Source organism: Cucumis melo, chromosome 1 (assembly GCF_025177605.1).
Source record: "Cucumis melo cultivar AY chromosome 1, USDA_Cmelo_AY_1.0, whole genome shotgun sequence".
Taxonomy (NCBI): Eukaryota; Viridiplantae; Streptophyta; class Magnoliopsida; order Cucurbitales; family Cucurbitaceae; genus Cucumis; species Cucumis melo.
In genome coordinates, this window is record NC_066857.1 from 20,269,775 (window position 1) to 20,290,305 (window position 20,531).

At 36.8% G+C, this 20,531-nt stretch overlaps 2 long non-coding RNA genes across 4 annotated transcripts; one reads left to right on the forward strand and one right to left on the reverse strand.

Annotated features, from left to right (window-relative positions):
* The first annotated feature begins 1,150 nt into the window (after nt 1-1,150).
* On the forward strand, nt 1,151-3,845 carry LOC127149867 (uncharacterized). Its single transcript, XR_007821690.1, has 4 exons — nt 1,151-1,489; nt 2,817-2,882; nt 3,077-3,582; nt 3,659-3,845. It is a non-coding gene; the product is annotated as an uncharacterized LOC127149867 (long non-coding RNA).
* Nucleotides 3,846-15,539: 11,694 nt separating this feature from the next.
* LOC107990846 (uncharacterized) lies at nt 15,540-20,044 on the reverse strand. Of its 3 annotated transcripts, none has more exons than XR_007821728.1 (4): nt 19,925-20,044; nt 19,679-19,781; nt 17,559-17,833; nt 15,540-16,109 (listed from the first exon to the last, which is right to left on the reverse strand). It is a non-coding gene; the product is annotated as an uncharacterized LOC107990846 (long non-coding RNA). The 3 variants fall into 3 exon arrangements; XR_001762620.2 differs by lacking the exon at nt 15,540-16,109 and adding an exon at nt 18,440-18,563 and having other exon boundaries at nt 17,425-17,833; XR_001762619.2 differs by lacking the exon at nt 15,540-16,109 and having other exon boundaries at nt 17,425-17,833.
* Between the last annotated feature and the right edge of the window lie 487 nt (nt 20,045-20,531).

Below are 20,531 nucleotides of genomic sequence, written 5' to 3' on the forward strand. Positions count from 1 at the left end.
TTTACCAAATTAGTTTTGAGATATAAGTATGTATGTAAGTACGCAAGTATGTGAGTATTTTTTAATCAAGTTTTATAATGTGTTTTGAGCTAAATTATTTAATTCTTATTAGTTTTGTAAAGCTATGATAAATTAGGTTTATATTTGGTTTCATACCAAACAAATGATTTAAATTTAAAGGTTATTTTCAAATATAACAAAATGAAAAAAAAAATGCTTGCAAAATACAGTAAAATAAGTAGTTCATTTGGTCTATTGTGTGATGTATCACAAATACAAACAATTAAAATAATTTTCTTACATTTAATTGTTAATATTTTCAAATGATTAATGTTAGTCGTAACTATCAAATCACTTAGAAAATATTGCATTTAAGATTGGAAATACTTGGAGCCAGAAAAAAATTGGGTAAAATAAAAGTTTAAGTGAGAAGAAATAGGGAGTTAAAGAAAAATTTCAAAAGGCAAAAAATGTTAAAGAGGCATAGAGGAAGATTTAGCGAAAGAAACTTAATAGGGGAACAAAACTTCCAATATAAAGAAATTAAGTTAAGGAATAAAATAATTGTCTTTGTGGAGAATTATAAAATTAAAAAATGAGGAACAAAAAAGTTTTGAGAGCAGAAATTCAGAGAACAAGGTAAAGAAAAGAAAAAAAACCAAAGAATGTTAAAACTTTACATAGAAAATTGAGGAAAGATAAAAATTAGAGAGAAATAACGACTAAAAATGGACAACAATTTTAAAAAGAATCATTGCGACCTAACAAATTTAACTTGGGATCACCTTCAAGTGATTGATATGTAATTACTACTCAGGTGTTTGAGTGTCAAGTTGAATGTTATTATAGCCTAATCCAACATTAACATGCACTTTAAATATAGATAGATAGTTATAACTCATATGGATATCAACTATGCTAACCTACCAACTACAACAAACAACTAAACATCTATTTTGGATGTGTACAATAATTATTTTTCTCATCATTATCAAACATCACAATAAATTTGTGGGAAAAGTGTGATAAAAATTAGTAGAGGAGATGAAAGGTGTGGTTTTGAGGAGAATGGGAAGATATATATGAAAAGTTGAGATTAATTGATGAATGTGTTGGTACTGCGTGCAGCTAAGCAGACACGTCCAGCAGCTTATTTATTAAAACAGGTTGGTTCCACAGATTACATATATACATAATCAGCAAGGGACAGCACACATGCACTTTCCAAGGGAGCAAAATCCGTCGCACACTGCAATACAATCTTCGTCCGAACTACACACTCCCTTCAACGTTGGCCTCGGCCTGAAGCAAACCCTTCCTTCCGTCTCCGCCACCATCCAACCTGTAACAACCAACAAAATACACCTTCCATTATTACTCTATTTATTTTCATTATTTTTGTAAAAATACATACAAAATTTAGACAACCAGCAGCCAGGATTATCTCTCGTTACCAGAAGCAACAGATAACAGGATGACCAACACAACCGTGAGCTTTCTCCGTCCTTCTTCCCCCATTCTCTCTTTCTTTTTCAATTTTTTTCCTCACTTAATTCTGCAACAACTAAGAGAAATTGTTTGAAGAATATATTTTGCTTGATATTGTTTCTTGATACAAATGCTGGTATTTATATACAATTCAAGAGATCATATGTGGATAAGATTACAGTTTAATTATGGAGAGGATTTGATTCTTGGATATCATCTAATAACTTCAACTTAAGACTCTCTGTACCCCCTTCCGCTGTCTTACACCTCTTTCCTTTTTTCTTCAACAAATTTGGTTTATTTGGAATGAACAGCCAACCACGCTTTTCCAAATTATGATGGAATAAATCATATGCATTTATGTTTCATTTTGCCTGTCTTAACTACTCTTCATTTACAAATTAAAACAACCATTTCGGCCAAAACTAACTACCAAATATATCTGTGAGATTAGTATTAATTTAAATTGAAAAATGTTCTATCATAAATGCTACCAATATGATCTTATTTTTTGAAATCATTGGAGTTTGAGCGATTCCATCATTAGACCAAGGTCAAGTGAGTATATGCATAATCCAGTTCAGCATGCTCAGTTTTTGTCCTGTTCTTAAATTATTTAGTGTGGTTTGATAACTGTTTGGGTTTGGTTTCTAAAAATTGTATTTGTTTTCTCCCGATTTCTTTACAATGGGTTTCATCTTTGGCGGGAAAGATTTAAATTCTTTACCGAATTTAAAAAATGAAAAATAAAAATATGAAAGTTATTTAAGTGCTCTTTGATAACTATTTGTTTATTCTACTCTCGGTGTTTCTTTGTTTTGCTATCCACTTTTTAATTATGCCTTCAAAATTCATGTCAAAATCTTAAAACTAGAAAATGTTGGCTTCCATGTTGTAATCATTTCATTTGTTGTTTTTTAAAATTGAGGCTATGCAAATTTGTTGAAGGATGTGGTTAGTGAAGTAATTAGGCCCTAACAGATTCAAATGATTATTGATAATGCTCCTAACTGCAAAGGTGCATGCTAAATTATTGAATCACAATTTAAGTATTTAGGTACTATAGTGAACAATGGCTTTGGAAGATCCTAATCGAGTATCCCACATAAGGACATTGAAGTAACTCGTGAGAATGAAATGGAATGAAATGCCTCAAGAGATATTTTCCCAATGCAGAACTCTCTTTTTCTAGTATCTGCTTATATAAAGCTTATAATCCGAACTCTCTTTTTCTTAAAAGGTCAAAGAAACGTTTTCTTGAACAGTCTATAAAATAAACAAAAACAATACAGTTGGTTAATAATACTTTTCCATCTAAATTAGCTCAGTCATAAACCATGAACAAGCAGGAGGATCAAATTACAGAAGCAAGGGTCAAGAAGATGAACACAACTGTGAGCTTTCTTAATCCTCCTCCTGCCATTCTTTTATCTCTTCACTTTCACTACACTTTAGATACTTGGATGTCAATTCCCCATTATATATCCTGTGAAACGCCTCATTATTTTTAATGTTTTAATTAAGGAATGAACAACGCATTGGCTATCATAACAGAATAATCACATGGATTTCTGTTACTGAAATGCAGAGTGAAGCTTACTTTTTGTTATGGGAGAAGAAGCATTCAAATCCGTGTTGGTCATTCTTGATTTAAGAGGAAATCTATCTTTCTATACTATTTTATCTATTTCTAGTTTTGGCAGTACACACTGATTGATGGAATATTGACATGAAACTTAATTTCTTTTTTAAGTTGAGAGAAAATGATGAAAAGGGGGATGGAAGAGGAAGCTACGTGTGTAAATTAAACATGTGCATGCTACCATAGTTTAACAGCGGCGATCAACAACTTATTTATTCATTTCGAAGATAACAACTTCAGTCAATTTTATACCAGATTAAAATTGTATAACACGACCATGACAAAGTCAACAAATGACGGTACAAATGCATAAACCGTTCGAGCAAACTCCATTATACCACATGTCGATATCGCAAGCTTTAACACATTCATCATTTGAAGTACACTTTCCCTTGAACGACGGGCTCTGCTTGAAGCAAATCTTTCCTTCCGTCTCCTCCATCATCCATCCTGTAAGTAACAACAACACTACGTGATTCTGTTAATCTCTATTTTTATTTTGGAAATGACATGAAATAATGGCATCAGATTGAGTACCAGAAGCAATGGATAGAAAGACAAATGCCACAAATGTGAGTTTTTTCCATCGTCCTGCCATGTCTTTTTCTTCTTAATCTTTCAGTTTCTTGTACTTTAATTCCAATGCCCTGCTTAGGAGTCAATACCCCTTTTATATATTGTGACTACCTCATTTCCTTTCATTTTAATGTTTTCTTCGACAAATTAAATTATTTTTCTAGCTTTTGGGATGGAATAGCTCCCTTTTGCCTTATTATTATAAAATAATCATTATGCATTTCTGTCACGTATTCAAAGTGTAGAAGTCTACCATTTTGGGCAAATAAAAAACTGAATCTGTTAGGAGAATATCAATTCGAAATGAATATTTCTTTCTATACTAAATGCTATTATTTGGACATTTTTCTTATTTATTGATATTACTTTCCATACTTTATCTACTTTTTCTTTTTAGATTCATTATTTTTAATTACTATTAATGAAATTAGAGCAAATATTATGGAGTAGATTATGCTCAAATATCATGGAGGAGATTATGCTCAAATATCATGGAGGAGATTATGCTGTATTTAACACTATTATTCTTCCCTTATTTAACCTTAATTTTGTGTATAAATATACTTGTATGCTGTAATATTTCATATGTGAAATAAAGAAACATCAATAAAGTTACATGGTATCAGAGCCAAGTTTCTAACCTAGCCGCCGCCGCCGTCCTCATCCGCGAATCAGTTTCTGCCGGTCGTCCTCGTCCGCGAATCCGTCCTCATCCGCGAATCCGTCCTCGTCCGATTTCTGTCTGCCGGTCGACTTCTGTCAGCAGATCCAGTCGAAGCTTCCGCCTCCGAGTCCTCCCGCGGCCTTCCTGTTTCTGTCTTCGCCTCCGAGTCCTCCCAACCTTCACTCTTTGTCTCTTCATCCGTCGGCCGACCAACACGCCTTATTGGTTTGGACTCTGCCGCCAAGCATCGATCTATTCCACTACCTTCACAATCGCCACCTCAAGGTCCGACACCTTCGCCAATACTAGTCTATTCAATACTCGTCTGGTCCTTCAGAGCTCCGACCGCCTTCCGGATCGTACTAGGCGCCATTTCAAAACCCTCACTTCTGCCGCTGTCACGCCGATCTGAAGGATTTCATTGCAGATCCAGGTGTTTATGAAATCACCCCCACTAGCCCACTAGCCCACTAGCCCACTTCTGCCTTCCTAGCCCACTATATAAACCATATAAAACATCACCCCCACTAGCCCACTAGCCCACTTCTGCCTTCCTAGCCCACTATATAAACCATATAAAACATCACCCCCACTAGCCCACTAGCCCACTCCTCTCCACTAGCCCACTTGAAATCTGTGTTCCTGTATACCTCTTCGTCCAATCAGTCGTGAAATTAATTCCGCCCCCTCTATCCGACGAGATGGAGAAAAATGACGTAGCTCGCCCCATTAGCACCATCCTTGATGGCACAAACTATATTACCTGGGCCCACCAAATGAGGAGTTTTCTAATAGGTCGAAAATTATGGCGTATCGTCACGGGAGATATTACCAAACCTGTCAAACCTATTGTCCATGAAACCAGTGCAGAGGATATTCAGTACATTGAAAGACTTGAGGATTGGGACAGCAAAAATCACCAAATTATCACTTGGTTAGGTAATACTTCTATTCCAGCCATCCACACTCAGTTTGATGCCTTTGATAGTGCAAAAGAACTCTGGGATTTTCTATACACACGTTTTCAGTCTATAGGACTGGCTCATTATTATCAGCTGCACTCTACACTTGTTAGTCTCAATCAGGAAATGGGACAATCTGTGAATGAATATCTCGCCACTCTTCAGCCTATTTGGACTCAGTTGGATCAGGCAAAAATTAGCCCTGATCATATTCGTCTCATCAAAGTATTAATGGGTCTCCGACCAGAATATGAATCCGTTCGTGCTGCTCTGTTACATCGTAATCCTCTGCCATCTCTTGATGCTGCTATTCAAGAAATCTTATTTGAGGAGAAAAGACTTGGCATTGTCTCCTCCCTGCACTCTGATGTCGCCCTTGCAACTACTCATCTCCGACAAGCTAATGAGACCATCTTCTGTAAGAATTGCAAACTTCATGGTCATAAGTTTGCTAACTGTCCTACTATTGAGTGCAGGTATTGTCACAAACGAGGTCATATTTTGGATAATTGTCCAACACGCCCACCCCGCCCTCCTGGTCATTCACACAAACCCAAATTTTCCCATAAAGCCGGTTCTTCATCTGTTGTTGCTGCTGCTACATCTGACATCACTGAACCTTCGAGTCTTCAGTTGACTGATCTTCATGATTTACTGAAACAGGTGATCTCTTCCCAATCTACTGCTCTTGCTGTCACCCCAGGTACCTCTTGGCTCCTTGACTCTGCCTGTTGTAATCACATGACTTCTGACATTTCCTTATTATCATCTCATATTCCTGTTCAATCACTTCCCCCGATCCACTCTGCTGATGGTAATTCCATGTCTATTTCCCACATTGGCACCGTTAATACACCCACCATCAAACTTTCCAACACCTATCATGTCCCAAATCTCACATTCAACCTAGCTTCTGTTGGTCAATTATGTGATCTCGGACTTACTATTATTTTTTCTTCTCATGGTTGTCAGGTTCAGGATTCTCAGACAGGACAAGTGATTGGTACGGGACGGAAGGTGGGTCGATTATTTGAGCTCACATCCCTACATTCTCCTGTGTTTCCAGCCATCTCTGCTCCCGTCACTGATAACACTCTATTTCAGTGGCATCTTCGTTTAGGTCATGCATCCTCTAATAAACTTCGTAGTTTAACTTCTACTGGTCTTTTAAACAATGTTTCTCAGTTTAATACTTTTGATTGTTTACATTGCAAAATGGCGAAACAACCTGCTTTGTCCTTTCCTAAGTCTGCTTCTTTATGTGATAAACCTTTTGGCCTAATTCACTCTGATATTTGGGGACCTGCTCCATGTCCTACTGTTAATGGTTATCGATATTTTGTGTTATTTATTGATGATTATTCTCGATTCACTTGGATTTACTTTCTCAGAAACCGTTCCTCCTTATATCAAATATATGTTGATTTTGCAAATATGATTCAAACACAATTTTCTAGCAAAATCAAAATTCTTCGCACAGATAATGCAATGGAATATAAGGACTCTCGTTTTCTTTCCTTCCTTGCACAACAAGGCACTTTGATTCAACGCTCATGTCCTCACACTTCCCAGCAAAATGGACGAGCGGAACGCAAACACCGTCACATTTTAGACTCTGTTCGTGCCCAACTCCTTTCTGGATCCTGTCCTGAAAAATTTTGGGGAGAGGCTGCCCTCACCTCTGTTTATGTCATCAATCGCCTTCCATCTCAGGTCATACACAATATTTCCCCATTTGAACGACTATACGGTACTCCTCCAACTTACTCTCATCTCAAAGTCTTTGGGTGTGCATGCTTTGTGTTATTACATTCCCATGAACATACCAAACTGGAACCTCGTGCTCGTCTCTGTTGTTTCTTGGGTTATGGCACCGAACATAAAGGTTTTCGTTGTTGGGATCCTATCTCTCAACGATTACGTATTTCTCGCCATGTCACCTTTTGGGAACATCGTATGTTTTCTAGTCTTTCTTCATTTCATGCCTCTCTATCTAGTCCGCACTCATTCTTTACTGATCCCTCTACCCCTCTATTTCCCACTCCTGATTCACCATCCAACACTACATCTTGTCCCCCACTCACATCTGAGCTCACTGAATCGCACACTACCTCCGCACTCCCGGAACTCCCATCTGTCCCCTGTGAGGAACCTGAACATGCACCTGTCCGACGATCCACCCGGGTAAGAGAAACTCCTTCTCATCTCAAAGAGTACCATTGTTTTTCTACTATCATGTCTTTAGTTGAACCCTCCTCGTATAAAGAAGCCAGTACTAACCCTTTGTGGCAGCAAGCAATGGATAATGAACTTCAAGCCTTAGCCAAAACTCACACCTGGGATTATGTTGACCTACCTCCTGGTAAGAAACCTATTGGCTGTAAGTGGATTTTTAAAATAAAAACGCACTCTGATGGCTCTATTGAACGATACAAAGCACGTCTTGTTGCTAAAGGATATTCTCAGGAATATGGGATTGATTATGAAGAAACGTTTGCTCCAGTAGCTCGAATGACATCTGTCCGTAGTCTTCTAGCCATTGCAGCTGCAAAACAATGGCCCCTTCTTCAAATGGATGTTAAAAATGCGTTTCTAAATGGAACCCTATCTGAAGAAGTCTATATGAAACCACCACCTGGCACTACTCCACCACCACAGAAAGTATGCCTTCTTCGTCGTGCTCTCTACGGCCTCAAACAGGCTCCTCGAGCTTGGTTTGCAACCTTTAGTTCAACCATTACACAACTCGGGTTCACCTCCAGTTCTCATGATTCCGCCTTATTTACTCGTCAGACGCCTAATGGTATTGTTCTCCTTCTCTTATATGTGGATGACATGATTATTACAGGTGATGACCCTCAAGCCATATCTGATTTGCAATGTTACCTGGGTAAGCATTTTGAGATGAAGGACTTAGGAAATCTCAACTATTTTCTTGGTCTTGAGATCTCCTCATCATCTAGTGGCTACTATTTATCTCAAGCAAAATATGCGTCTGACCTCCTCAATCGATCTGGTATTACTGATTCTGCCACTTTCTCAACACCTCTGGATCCGAATGTGCGTCTCACTCCTTTTGATGGTGTTCCCCTTGAAGATCCCACTTTGTATAGGCAACTAGTTGGCAGCCTAATTTACCTAACTGTGACTCGTCCAGATATTGCGTATGCAGTTCATATTGTTAGTCAGTTCATGGCTGCCCCTCGTACAATTCACTTCACTGCCGTCCTTCGCATTCTTCGCTACATCAAAGGTACTTTGGGTCATGGTCTACAGTTCTCCTCCCAATCCTCCCTGGTTCTCTCTGGTTTCTCTGATGCTGATTGGGCGGGTGATCCTACTGATAGACGGTCTACCACTGGCTATTGCTTCTATCTAGGTGACGCTCTTATCTCCTGGCGAAGTAAGAAACAATCTGTTGTTTCCCGTTCCAGCACAGAGTCTGAATATCGTGCACTGGCTGATGCTACTTCAGAATTAATTTGGCTGCGTTGGCTTCTTACTGATATGGGGGCCCCACAGACATCACCCACTATTCTTCATTGTGATAATCACAGTGCTATTCAGATTGCACACAATGATGTATTCCATGAACGAACAAAGCATATTGAGAATGACTGTCACTTTGTTCGCCACCACCTACAGAGCAACACACTTCATCTCCAACCCATCTCTACCACCGATCAACCTGCGGATATATTCACCAAAGCTCTCCATTCTCCTCGTTTCACTCAGTTAATTCACAAACTCAAGGTGGTCTCGACACTCCCATCTTGAGTTTGAGGGAGGGTATTAATGAAATTAGAGCAAATATTATGGAGTAGATTATGCTCAAATATCATGGAGGAGATTATGCTCAAATATCATGGAGGAGATTATGCTGTATTTAACACTATTATTCTTCCCTTATTTAACCTTAATTTTGTGTATAAATATACTTGTATGCTGTAATATTTCATATGTGAAATAAAGAAACATCAATAAAGTTACAATTACGTTGTCGATTATTTTCTCAACGTGTGAAGTTGAGTTATGCGATTGATATGTAATTAAATTATTTACGTCTCGTTCACTAACTATTGTGTTTGTTTTCTTCCAAATGTGTTTTACCATATGGTTTGAATGTTTTCATCTTTTTCAAGGAAATGCTGAAATCAATGCATTCCATCGCATTTTCTATTAAAACATGAGAAAGAAATATTTTATTCTTTGACCATCTTCATTCTTAATTTCTTATTGTTTAAAGGGGGATGATTATTGAAGTATAATAAGTGCTCAGTTGGTAATTTTACTTTAGGTTTATTTTCACAGGTTAATTGAGTATTTTGGTTATGCTAGACTCTCAATATACCTACAAAATATCAATCAACATACACATACACAATAGAGATAGGCTACTCAAACACAATAATATCAGTGAGGAATAGTTGGTATACAAGCTATATTCATCAACACAAAATACCATAAGGTTACAATAGTTACAACAAAGCAAGAGGGTTGCTCTCTCCTTATGAACCCAGTTCATTCTAAATACAAAATATCCTGAATACCAACCCTAGCACAAAACTCCTACATATATAATTCTCTCCTATTGTTGCCACGTAGTGCAAGGACCATTGACTTTCCTATATTGTCTAGGTTTCAATTTCCTTGTTACCCCTCTTTCTATATGTTTTGGTGATTGGTGGCCTAGCAATATCCCTATGGAGAAGAGACACCTTGTCCTCAAGGTGGAAATCTGGGAATTGGTTTTGAGTATCGCATAGGATTCCCAAGTGGCCTCGTGTGTTGGTTGATCTTTCCACTGAACCAAATACTCCCAATCACATTCCGTGTCGTTCTAACGCAGTTGAGTCACGTTTTTAGGCTTTAACACCAATTCCATCTGATCATTACGCAGAGAAATGTCGGGCTGGACGTGATGCTTGTCTTCTACTGCCTTCTTAAGTTGTGAGACGTGAAAAACAGGGTGAATTCAAGCAGTTTTAGGTAGGTCCAACAAATAGGCTACTTCCTCGATCCTTCCAAAGACCATGTATGGTCCAAAATATTTTGGCGACAATTTTTCACAGCGTTTCTTGACCAATGACTGTTGTCTATACGGTTGTATTTTTAAATACACCCAATCCTCAATGTCAAACATCACATCTCGACGGTGCACATCCGAAACTTCTTCATTTGTTTCTGGGCGTGTTGCAAGTGATGCTAGAGCAGCTAGCATCTCATCTCTAGATTGCAACTGGGATTCTACTAAATCATTCGGTGTGGAGCTCGATTGTCCATATGAGATAATTGGAGGGGGACGGGGGGTGTCTATACACAACCGCATATGGGGGTATTTTTTTTATAAAGGCTTGATAGGTTATGTTCTACCAATATTCGGCCCATGCTAGTTTTTCACTCCACGTCTTTGGTTTTTCATGACAAAAACATCGCAAGTACAACTCCACACATCAGTTAACGACTTCTGATTGTCCGTCCATTTGGGGGTGGTAAGCGGTACTCCTCTTCAGTAGGGTTCCTTGCAAACGAAACATCTCTTGCCAAAAGTGACTTAAGAACACATAATCCCGGTCAGATACCCATGGAGACGCACTACTTCCTTAATGAACAACATGACCACTGTTTTTGCTGAAAATGGGTGTCCCAAGGTTATAAAGTGAGCGTATTTGCTAAGGCGGTCTACAATCACTAGGATCATGTCAAACACCTTGGAGCGTGATAGTCCCTCTATAAAGTCCATGGATCTATCTTCCCAAATACGGTTGGGAATGGGCAGAGGTAGCAACAAATCAGCTGAAGATAAAGCTTGTATCTTGTTTTGTTGGCAAACAGAGCATTGATCAACATAGAGTTTGATGTCACTCTTCATTCCCTTCCAGAATAACTCCGCTGCAATTTTTTTATAGGTCCATAACTGTCTCGAATGGCACCTAATCACGGGATCATGGAAGGTGTGTAGGATGGTCAGAATCAAGTTGGAAGTCCTTGGGAGGACCAATCTGCCTTTAAACAACAATTTGCCTTGTTGTATTGAATAACGAGATACACAATTTAGATCCTGAACCACGCTATCAAATATATTTTTCAGCTTCTCATCCTTTTGAACTTCCTTTTCAACTACCTCAAGATCCAACAAGGAGGACACACTAATCACATTCAATTGAGCCTCCACTAGAAGATGCGAAACGACATAACCACCTTATTCTCTGATCCCGCCCGATAAAAGATCTCAAAATCAAATATGATCAATTTCATCATCCATTTCTGAATCCTCTATAAAATCTCCATCTGCTATAGGATATGACACAAGGCCTTTTGATAAGTATATACAACAAAGCGCCAACAAGTAATGCCGCCATTTCTCAATTGCTAATACGATCATCATGACTCTCTCATAAATAGATTTTTTCCTAGTCGTGTCTGATAATTTCTAACTGAAGTATGCAATGGGTCTTTTATTCTATGATAAAACTACACCAAGATCAAACTCTGAAGCATTAGTTTTTATTTCGAATGGCATTTGGAAATCTGGTATTGCTAGAACCGGTAATGTAACCATCACTTTCTTAAGTGACTCAAATGACTTGGTTGCTTCATTCTTCCAATGGAAATTATTTTTTTTTCAATTGAGTTGGGGGAGTGGCAATAGCTCCATAATTTGGTACGAAACGTCTGTAGTAACCGATCAACCCCAAAAAACCTTGAAGTTTCCTCACATTTTTTGGAATTGGCAGTTCCAGTATGGCCTTAATCTTCTATTTATCAGCCTCTACTCCTTTTGCTAAAATCCATTGATCTAAGTATTCAATTCGATCCTTTGCAAACTTGCACTTCTTTCGATTGGCGAAAAGACTATGTTGTCAAAGTAATTGAAACATCAAGGTGAGGTTCTCCAGATGGGCTACCACATCTTTGCTATACACTCGAATATCATCAAAATATACTAGCAAAAATTTACGTAAGTAGGGTCGAAAAATTGATTCATTAGCGCTTAGAATGTCGTCGGAGCGTTCGTAAGGCCGAACAACATGACTAGAAATTTGTAATGGCCTTCATGTGTTTTGAAGGCTGTCTTTCTTACATCTTCATCATGACCGCGGACTTGAAGGTAACCCGATTTCAAGTATATTTTAGAGAAAATACCTGATCCATTAAACTCATCTAACAACTCATCAATCATGGAAATAGGGAACTTATCAACAATAGCTCGATTTAAAGCGCAATAATCAACATAAAATTGCCATCCCCGATCCTTCTTTTTTACTAAAACGGTCGGGCTGGAAAAATGGCTGATGCTAGGTCTTATAATGCCTGAAGCCAGCATATCATTCACTAGTTTTTCAATCTCATTTTTCTGGGCATGTGGGTAACGATATGGTCTTAATTGATAAGATCCGTCCCTTCTTTCAACTGGATTCTATGGTCAATCTGTCGCATCGGAGGCAGTGCATCGGGCATATCAAATATATCAATGAATTCATGTTGGAATCGTTCAAATTTTGGTTGGAACTCTTCAATTGATCAGTCTGTCACCACTAATAGTCAATCAGCTTTAGGAATACCTATGGTCCTGAAATCAACTAAAAATCCTTGTTCGTCTAGTTGCCATGTTTTAACTAGCACCTTCAAGGATATTTTCCTTCTGGTCAAGGAGGGGTCCCTTTTTTAAGATTACCTTAGTGTCCCCAACAATGAAGGTCATGGTTAATGCCTTCCAATTCACGGTCATGATGCCTTGCTTTCGAAGCCACTGTATCTCAAGCACCATATCTAAGTTACCTAGTTCCAATAATAAGAAATTCTCTACTATGGTCAATATTGGCAGCCCCACGATGATGCCCTTATACATTCCTTGGCTTGTACTACGTTCCCGAACCCCATAATGACCCCATAATTGGTTGTTTCAACCATAGGTAAATTGAGACTATCCACCAGCTTTAAGGAGATAAAATTGTGGGTGGCTTCGCAATCCACCATGATCACTATTTCTCTATCTTCCACTGTTCCTTTGATCTTGAACGTACCCGACCCTATTAGTCCCACAACCGAATTCAGTGATAATTCCACGACCGAACTGACTTCAACCATTGTCTCTACGTGTGCGATGTCTTCCATCTATGTATCTTCTAAATCGTCCCTACCATGTAGAGGTGGAGCTCTTTGTTTTTGCAGAAATGCCCTTTACTAAATGGCTCGTTGCATAGATAGCAAAGCCCTTTGTCACATCTTGCTTGCAGTTCAAAATCAGTCCATCTTCAAAAAGTACTTTCTCACTAGACATCACTTACAGATGCGAAGGTTTGCAAAGTGCTCGAAGCATTTGAATTTGTGGGAACCCCTCGGCCAATGTTACCATTTTAGTTGTAGGGTTTTCCGAAATCTTTGTTATTGCTTCTTGGCTGGTTTTCCATGGGTCTTGTGAAGCCCGAGCCATATCTAACCTCTCCTCAGCCAATCGAGTCGCGTCCATCATATCTTCTAGGCCCATGTGTCCTTCATATCTTCCAGGCTCACGACCTGCATCACAAAAATTTATGTTCTAATCATTAGGTCCAGATTGTTCGTGAACGTCACCACCAAAACGTCATCAGCAATCTCTGTTAACAGTATCGATAATTCTTCAAAGCGTTGTAGCTATTGTCCCACTGAACTCTCTTGTTTTATAACCAAAAATCACGTGTAACTAGTGCCATGTTTCCTACTACGAAAATGGTTGTACATCCTTTCCTTCAAATCTTTCTACGATTGAAAACGCTTCCGATTCTCTGCCTAATGAAACCAATACAGCCCTTTCCCTTTCATATTGACATTTGCAATTTTCAACTTCTCTTGCTCATTCAGAAGGTGCATTTGGAAATAGTGTTTCGCTCTATAAATTCAACCATTCGGGTCTTCTCCGTTGAAAACCGACATCTCCAGTTTTTTAAATTTGATGTGATCTTACCCTGCCCTTGTTTCTAAGCTCAGAGATGTTTCTCCTTCTTCATCCCCTTTGACGAAGTCATCAGTTCGAATTTTCATCTTTTCGATGCTTACCTCGATTAGTTCTGATCCTCCTGGATTCCTCTGACGGTCTTCATACATCTTAGTTAACATTGCGTGCATTGTTTCCATCGTTTTCTCCAGAATAGGTACTCGAACCTCTTATTTAATCGCTTCGATCTCGGCTTCCAAAGCATCCAAACATTCTTTGATTAGTTTTTTGCATAATGTTCTTCCACCTCCCCAGGGTATCGACTGTCTCTAATACCAATGCTAGGCTCTCAATATACCTACAGAATATCAACCAACATACACATACACAATAGGGATATTCCTATCCAGCTACTCAAACACAGTAATATCAAACACAAAATACCAAAAGGTCACAATAGTTACAACCAAGCAAGAGGGTTATTATCTCCCTATGAACTCATTCATTCAAAATACAAAATATCTAGAATACCAACCCTAGCACAAAACTCCTACATATATAATTCTCTTCTATTGCTGCCACGTGGTGCAAGGACCAATGACTTTCCTAACAACCATACTGTTTAGGTTGCAATTTCCTTGTTACCCCTCCTTCTATATGTTTTGGTGTTTAGTGGCCTAGCAGGTTAGTGATGACAAAAAACGTGTTGCTATTGTAAGTGCACAAATCAAGTTATAGTAGAATGATTAAGAGATTGAATATCATCCTCTGGGATCAAATTCCCAGATTAAACTTATCTGTTTAAGAATTGTGTTGATTATATTCAAGGATTAGACTTGTGACAAGATTTTGATTTTTTTTTTTAAAAAAGAGCAAATAAAGATAAATTTGAAACTCATGAGACATGGATGTTTCATGGTATTAAATTTCTTAATTATTTTATTAAGTCTCGCAAAAAGTTCCTATAAATTGTCATGCTGATAATATGCTTAAGTCTAGAAACTATTTTCAAGATTATTATCTCTTAATAACAATTTATTCTCATCCAACCTTAACTGATAAATAATTCCTTGATGACAATTTAAGAAGCATAGCATTAAGAGAAATCATCACCTTTCGTTAACAACTTATCTACTTTTGTCAAACATTCAGTTAATGATTCGATATTATAGATTCAATTGTACATGTGTAATAAAACACAATAATAATATTGAAAAGCAGTCAAAGAGAAACATCCATTGAAAATACTTTGCATTAGCATAAATTCATAAAATAAATAAGTTCATCGATACTCTACAACTGACAACTATTAATTAACCACACATCATTGCTACAAAGTACTCTCATACATAGCAACAACCATGCTAAGTAAAGTAAAGAGGATGAAAAAAACCACGCTCTAATCTCCTCTATTAAAGTTCGTCAATTTTACCTTGATTTTCACCTCAGGATCTCGAACAACCCCTAAACGAACTTCCAACTTTCTTAACTTTTTTTAGACTAAAAACTCTCTCAAAATATCCGAATTTTGTGGTGTAATTGATTGTAATTTGCAACCAACAATCCTATAACATTATATAGATGAAGACACTTTTCAAAATTAACCGAGTGTCGTTTTGCTCCCAAGTAGCGCATAGTTACACTCTTAACTTTTGATTCGAAGCGCAGAACCACCTAGGGCAATACAACTAGCTAGCTCTACGTTGTTGAGTGCTTAGGAGAGTGCAACGTGCTCTACCTTGCGTTGTTTTGCCCTTTCTTCCATCTTTTTAAAGCATAAATGGGAAGACTGATTTCTTTGAGCATATTGAGGCTCATTTTGTCTCATTTCCACATTGAATTCCTATCTCAAACATAACCCTGAAATCACCAACAAATAACAAATAAGCACGTTTTAGCAGTTAGTTTACTTAGAAAGTTAAAGCTGTCATCAATGAATATAGTATGAGATATATTATATTGACATTATCTTCAAATAAAGTCTCAACAAAGTGGAAGTATCTTGATCGGAAAAAAGACAAATTTGGTTTAATATCTCATTTCTTGTCCTTACAAATTCCAGCAGTCAATGAATAGACTATATATCCTTTGAAATAGGTTTATAATCCTGACGGTCAGCACATATAACATACATAATATATATATGTATATATATATATATATATATATATATATATATATATATATATATATATATATATATATATATATATATATATTATTCGAGAATGCAAATGCATTGTTAGAAGCCAGAACAAGCAAAACACTGACTTAAAATTTGTAATAGACAATTGAAGTTCTAAAGAAGAAAACTAGCAGTTCTTAAATTTCACTGAGCGTTGATAAATGGGTTATTAAAAGAAACAAAGTAAAAGCTATACGAAGAAAATTGGAAGAAAACAAATGTAAATTTCAAAAATAAAAAACAAATCATTATCAATCAAGGCCTTGGTTTTAAAATTTTATTTTCAGTGGTTAAGAAAATCAAATATTTTCTTGAAAAAGATGATTATGATAAAGAAATTAAGAGAAACTAAACACAATTATTAAAAGTCAAATGATTATGAAACATGACCTAAATAATTTAAATATACGTCACCTGAGCGTAGCTTTAATAATTTTTTCGATGAAACTTCTATTTATCTAATATGACATCATAGCACATGAAAGCTTTAGGAGTATTTGGTCCAAATTTTAAGACTCATCCAAGAATGACGGACTAGAACTCAAAGAGACACCATCTTGAGGGACATGGTTGAGGATATCATATCAGAAAAACAAAAAGGCCTCACAATTTTTATAAATTATGTGATTACTTTTCTTATTGTCAATTGATTTTGAACAAAACATTGAACCATGATTATCTATTAACAGAAATTTTGTGTCCACAAGGATCTCAAATTCTTAAGATTGAAGGAGAAACTACATTTATTTTGAACCAATTAGTTTGAACGAATTTAGGTGTTTAATTTAGATCATTGCTAAGAAGCACACACCTTAGTTTGGCTAGCATGTCCATGTCTGACACATGTTGGACATTTGGACACTCCAATACACATATCGTACATTTTTTAGTAAACCAAATATGTTAGGCATGCATAGAACACTTGTTGAGTACACTGAAAATCCGTATGACAATAATAACAACTATTTTAATTGAAACACAGAAAGCTAAGTTTTAAAACATATAAATGATCAACCTATTAACATTAAATTTTCTTTTGTAAATGTGTCCTTACCGTTTCATCTTCTAGATTTATACAATATGTCATATGAGTAAACTTGGAAGATGGAGGATGGAGCTAGAACCTTAATGAGCAAACTTGCGTGTTTGATTAGAATAGGAGGAGCTTATTTTATTCATGAGGGAGTAAGAACATTGGTAATATCCAAACCCATTGATGCCTGAACTTAGCAGCAGCATTTCTCTGTACAGATGCATTTATCACCTGAGCAAAACCCATCATCCCAACCCTCTTGATAAAAACAAACTCTACCACATTCCTCAGCTGAATTGCATGTTCCCTGAAACGCCGTGCTCGGTTTATAACAAGTCAGCCCCTCTGTCTGCACCACCATCCAGCCTGTAGCAGTATGATAAGAATGTCATTAGAGATATATTAGTCATTAGTTAGAGCATTTGCTAATGCTATTTTGGTTATAAACACAGAGGGAATGGAAAAGAATAAACACTTGGTGAGCTTGAAAGAGATCTTGAGAGAAAAGGATTAAGTAACTCGAAACACTCGACTGTCTTATAGTTCTTTATATTCAATACCAATTCCCATAGTTTGCACTTTATCACAGTAACATACATTTATGCATACAATCATCAATCTTCTTTTTACATTATCAACCAAAAATTTCTAATTGTATTTCTTTTTTCCATGAAAATTTCTGGCCTACATACTTCAACTGAATTCTCCGCAAGTCTAAATAGAGTTTACCAATTTCTTTTGTAGATGTTGCAAATTCCAATTCGGGTATCAAACTGTGTATATCCACTTAAGAAAATTTGTAATCCATTTCTAGCAGTAAAATAAATAAAAGGAAAAAAGTTTTGCTGAACGTTTCATAAGATAAACAAAAACAATACAGTTTGATTCTTTGATTAGTAATACATATCAGTCTAATTTAGCTCTCCAGAGTCCTAAGGCATAAACCATGAACAAGCAGGAGGATCAAATTACCAGAAGCAAAGACTAGGAAGATGAGCACCACAACTGTGAGCTTTCTTAATCCTTCTCCCCCCATTCCTTTATCTCCACTTTCGCTACATTTGAATACTTGGATTTCGGTTCCCCATTATATATTCTGTCAAATGCATCATTTGTTTTAATGTTTTATTGAAAATCTTATGCTTTTAAGGAATGAACAGCTACGCTTTGGATATTGTAACAGAATAATCACATGGGTTTCTGTTACTGAAATTCCAGAATGACAGTTTCAAGTGTAATGAAGATTACTTCTTGGGAGAAAAAGCGTTTAAATCTGTGTTGGCCATTCTTGTTTAAAAGTGGAATCTTTCTATATCCATACTATTTTATTTATTTCTAGTTTTGGCAGTACACGCCGATAGATGGAATATTGACATGAAACTTGGTAAAATTTTGATGGGATTGTGTGATTTGGCAACAAGTTAAACAGACTAAGAACAAAGGAGATCAAGAAAAGAAGAAAAAAAGGCCTCAGCTTCCCTTGTTGCACCATTGGATGGAAGGTAAAAGAAGATTATAACCACAAGGAAAATCAACAAGCTGAACGAAGTAAGAGTAACTGTTTCTATTGAAATACAAGTGTAATCGGTTCTTCGTTACTTACCTTTAATAATCTGCATAAAATGATATGAAATTGAAGTTTCGATTGCATTTTTAGACAGGACAATCAAATTATATATATTTTTTCATAGGCTAAATTTGGACTCGTAATTAATAAATTATACATGTATTTAAAGTCTAAGAAATTAAAACCCGATTCAACATGTTGCAGGATACCAAGTTGAGGAGCAGAATTAAGTTTTTAAGTGTAGTTATCTTGGTGGGTTTCTATCGAGGAATAAGGAATAAGGGAAAGCAAGGTGTAAAGCCATCCTACTCGAACGCTTCAAAGTCCACATTCTATCTTGAAGATTAGAAATCTGTATGGACAGACGCTTTAAGTGCTTAAAAACACTTTTTTTTTTTTAAGTATAAAAAGATCTTTCCAAACACGATACAAAGCGAGTTCTATCTATTGTGTATGATTGTGAAGCATTGAATTAAAACACAACTAAAACATAAAAGCACGAAATTATTCATTGGAATGAAGTGTGGTGTGGTCAATTCCATATCCAAGCATACAGCGTGTGGACAAGGGTGGGTACAAATGCATAAATCATCCGAATAAAATCAGTGGTACCACAACTCAAAATAGCAAGCTCTAGCACATACATCAGCCGAAACACACAGTCCCCTAAACGTTGCCCTCTTTCTCTGTTGATACCAAGTCGCTCCTCACGTCTGCTCCACCATCCCTCTTCTCCGAACACAAATTCTATTCAAACAAAACCCTAAATTATTAGAACCAATTTCTCATTTTATATATATATATTTTGGATTGTTTAATCCCAATTACAATTTATTTTTTCTCCTCATAAACCTTTATACAGTAAACAATGAACGAGCAGGATCAAGTACCAGAAAGGAGGGTTATGAAGACGAGCAGAAGAATTGTGAGCTTTCTTAATTCGTCTCCCACCATGGGTTGTTTCTTTCTTACCTTAAGTTGAACTCCAACGCCTACACTTTATTTTCGATGCCTCACTTTATATTTTTTGGAAAAGCCATACTTTTAATATTTCTTTCCAAATTTGACGTTGCTTTCTCTGTTTTGTTAGGATAAGACAACCATACTTTGGCTATCATGACAAAATAATTACATTCGTTTCCGTTGCATGTCTACGTCAGGGCTAAAAGCACTCAAATCTGTGGGCGACTCTCCATTCCAAATCAACTCTTTAAATGCTAATACTTGGATTTTCTTTTTTATTTACGTACATTTAAAAAAAAAATTCTTACCTTTTTAGTTAGAATTTTTTTTTAATTGCATTTTAAGAATGTCAAGTGTGTTTACTTTTCACCTTGCGTCTTAGCAACGATTCATAACATAACACTTCAACGTATGAAATTTAAATCAAGTAAAATTGGAGGTGCTGTTTCAGGTCCTCATTGTTGCACTTGCAAGGAGGAAAACAAAGAAAAATCTACGCGATGGCAAGGACATGGTGTTTACACTGTGCGTATA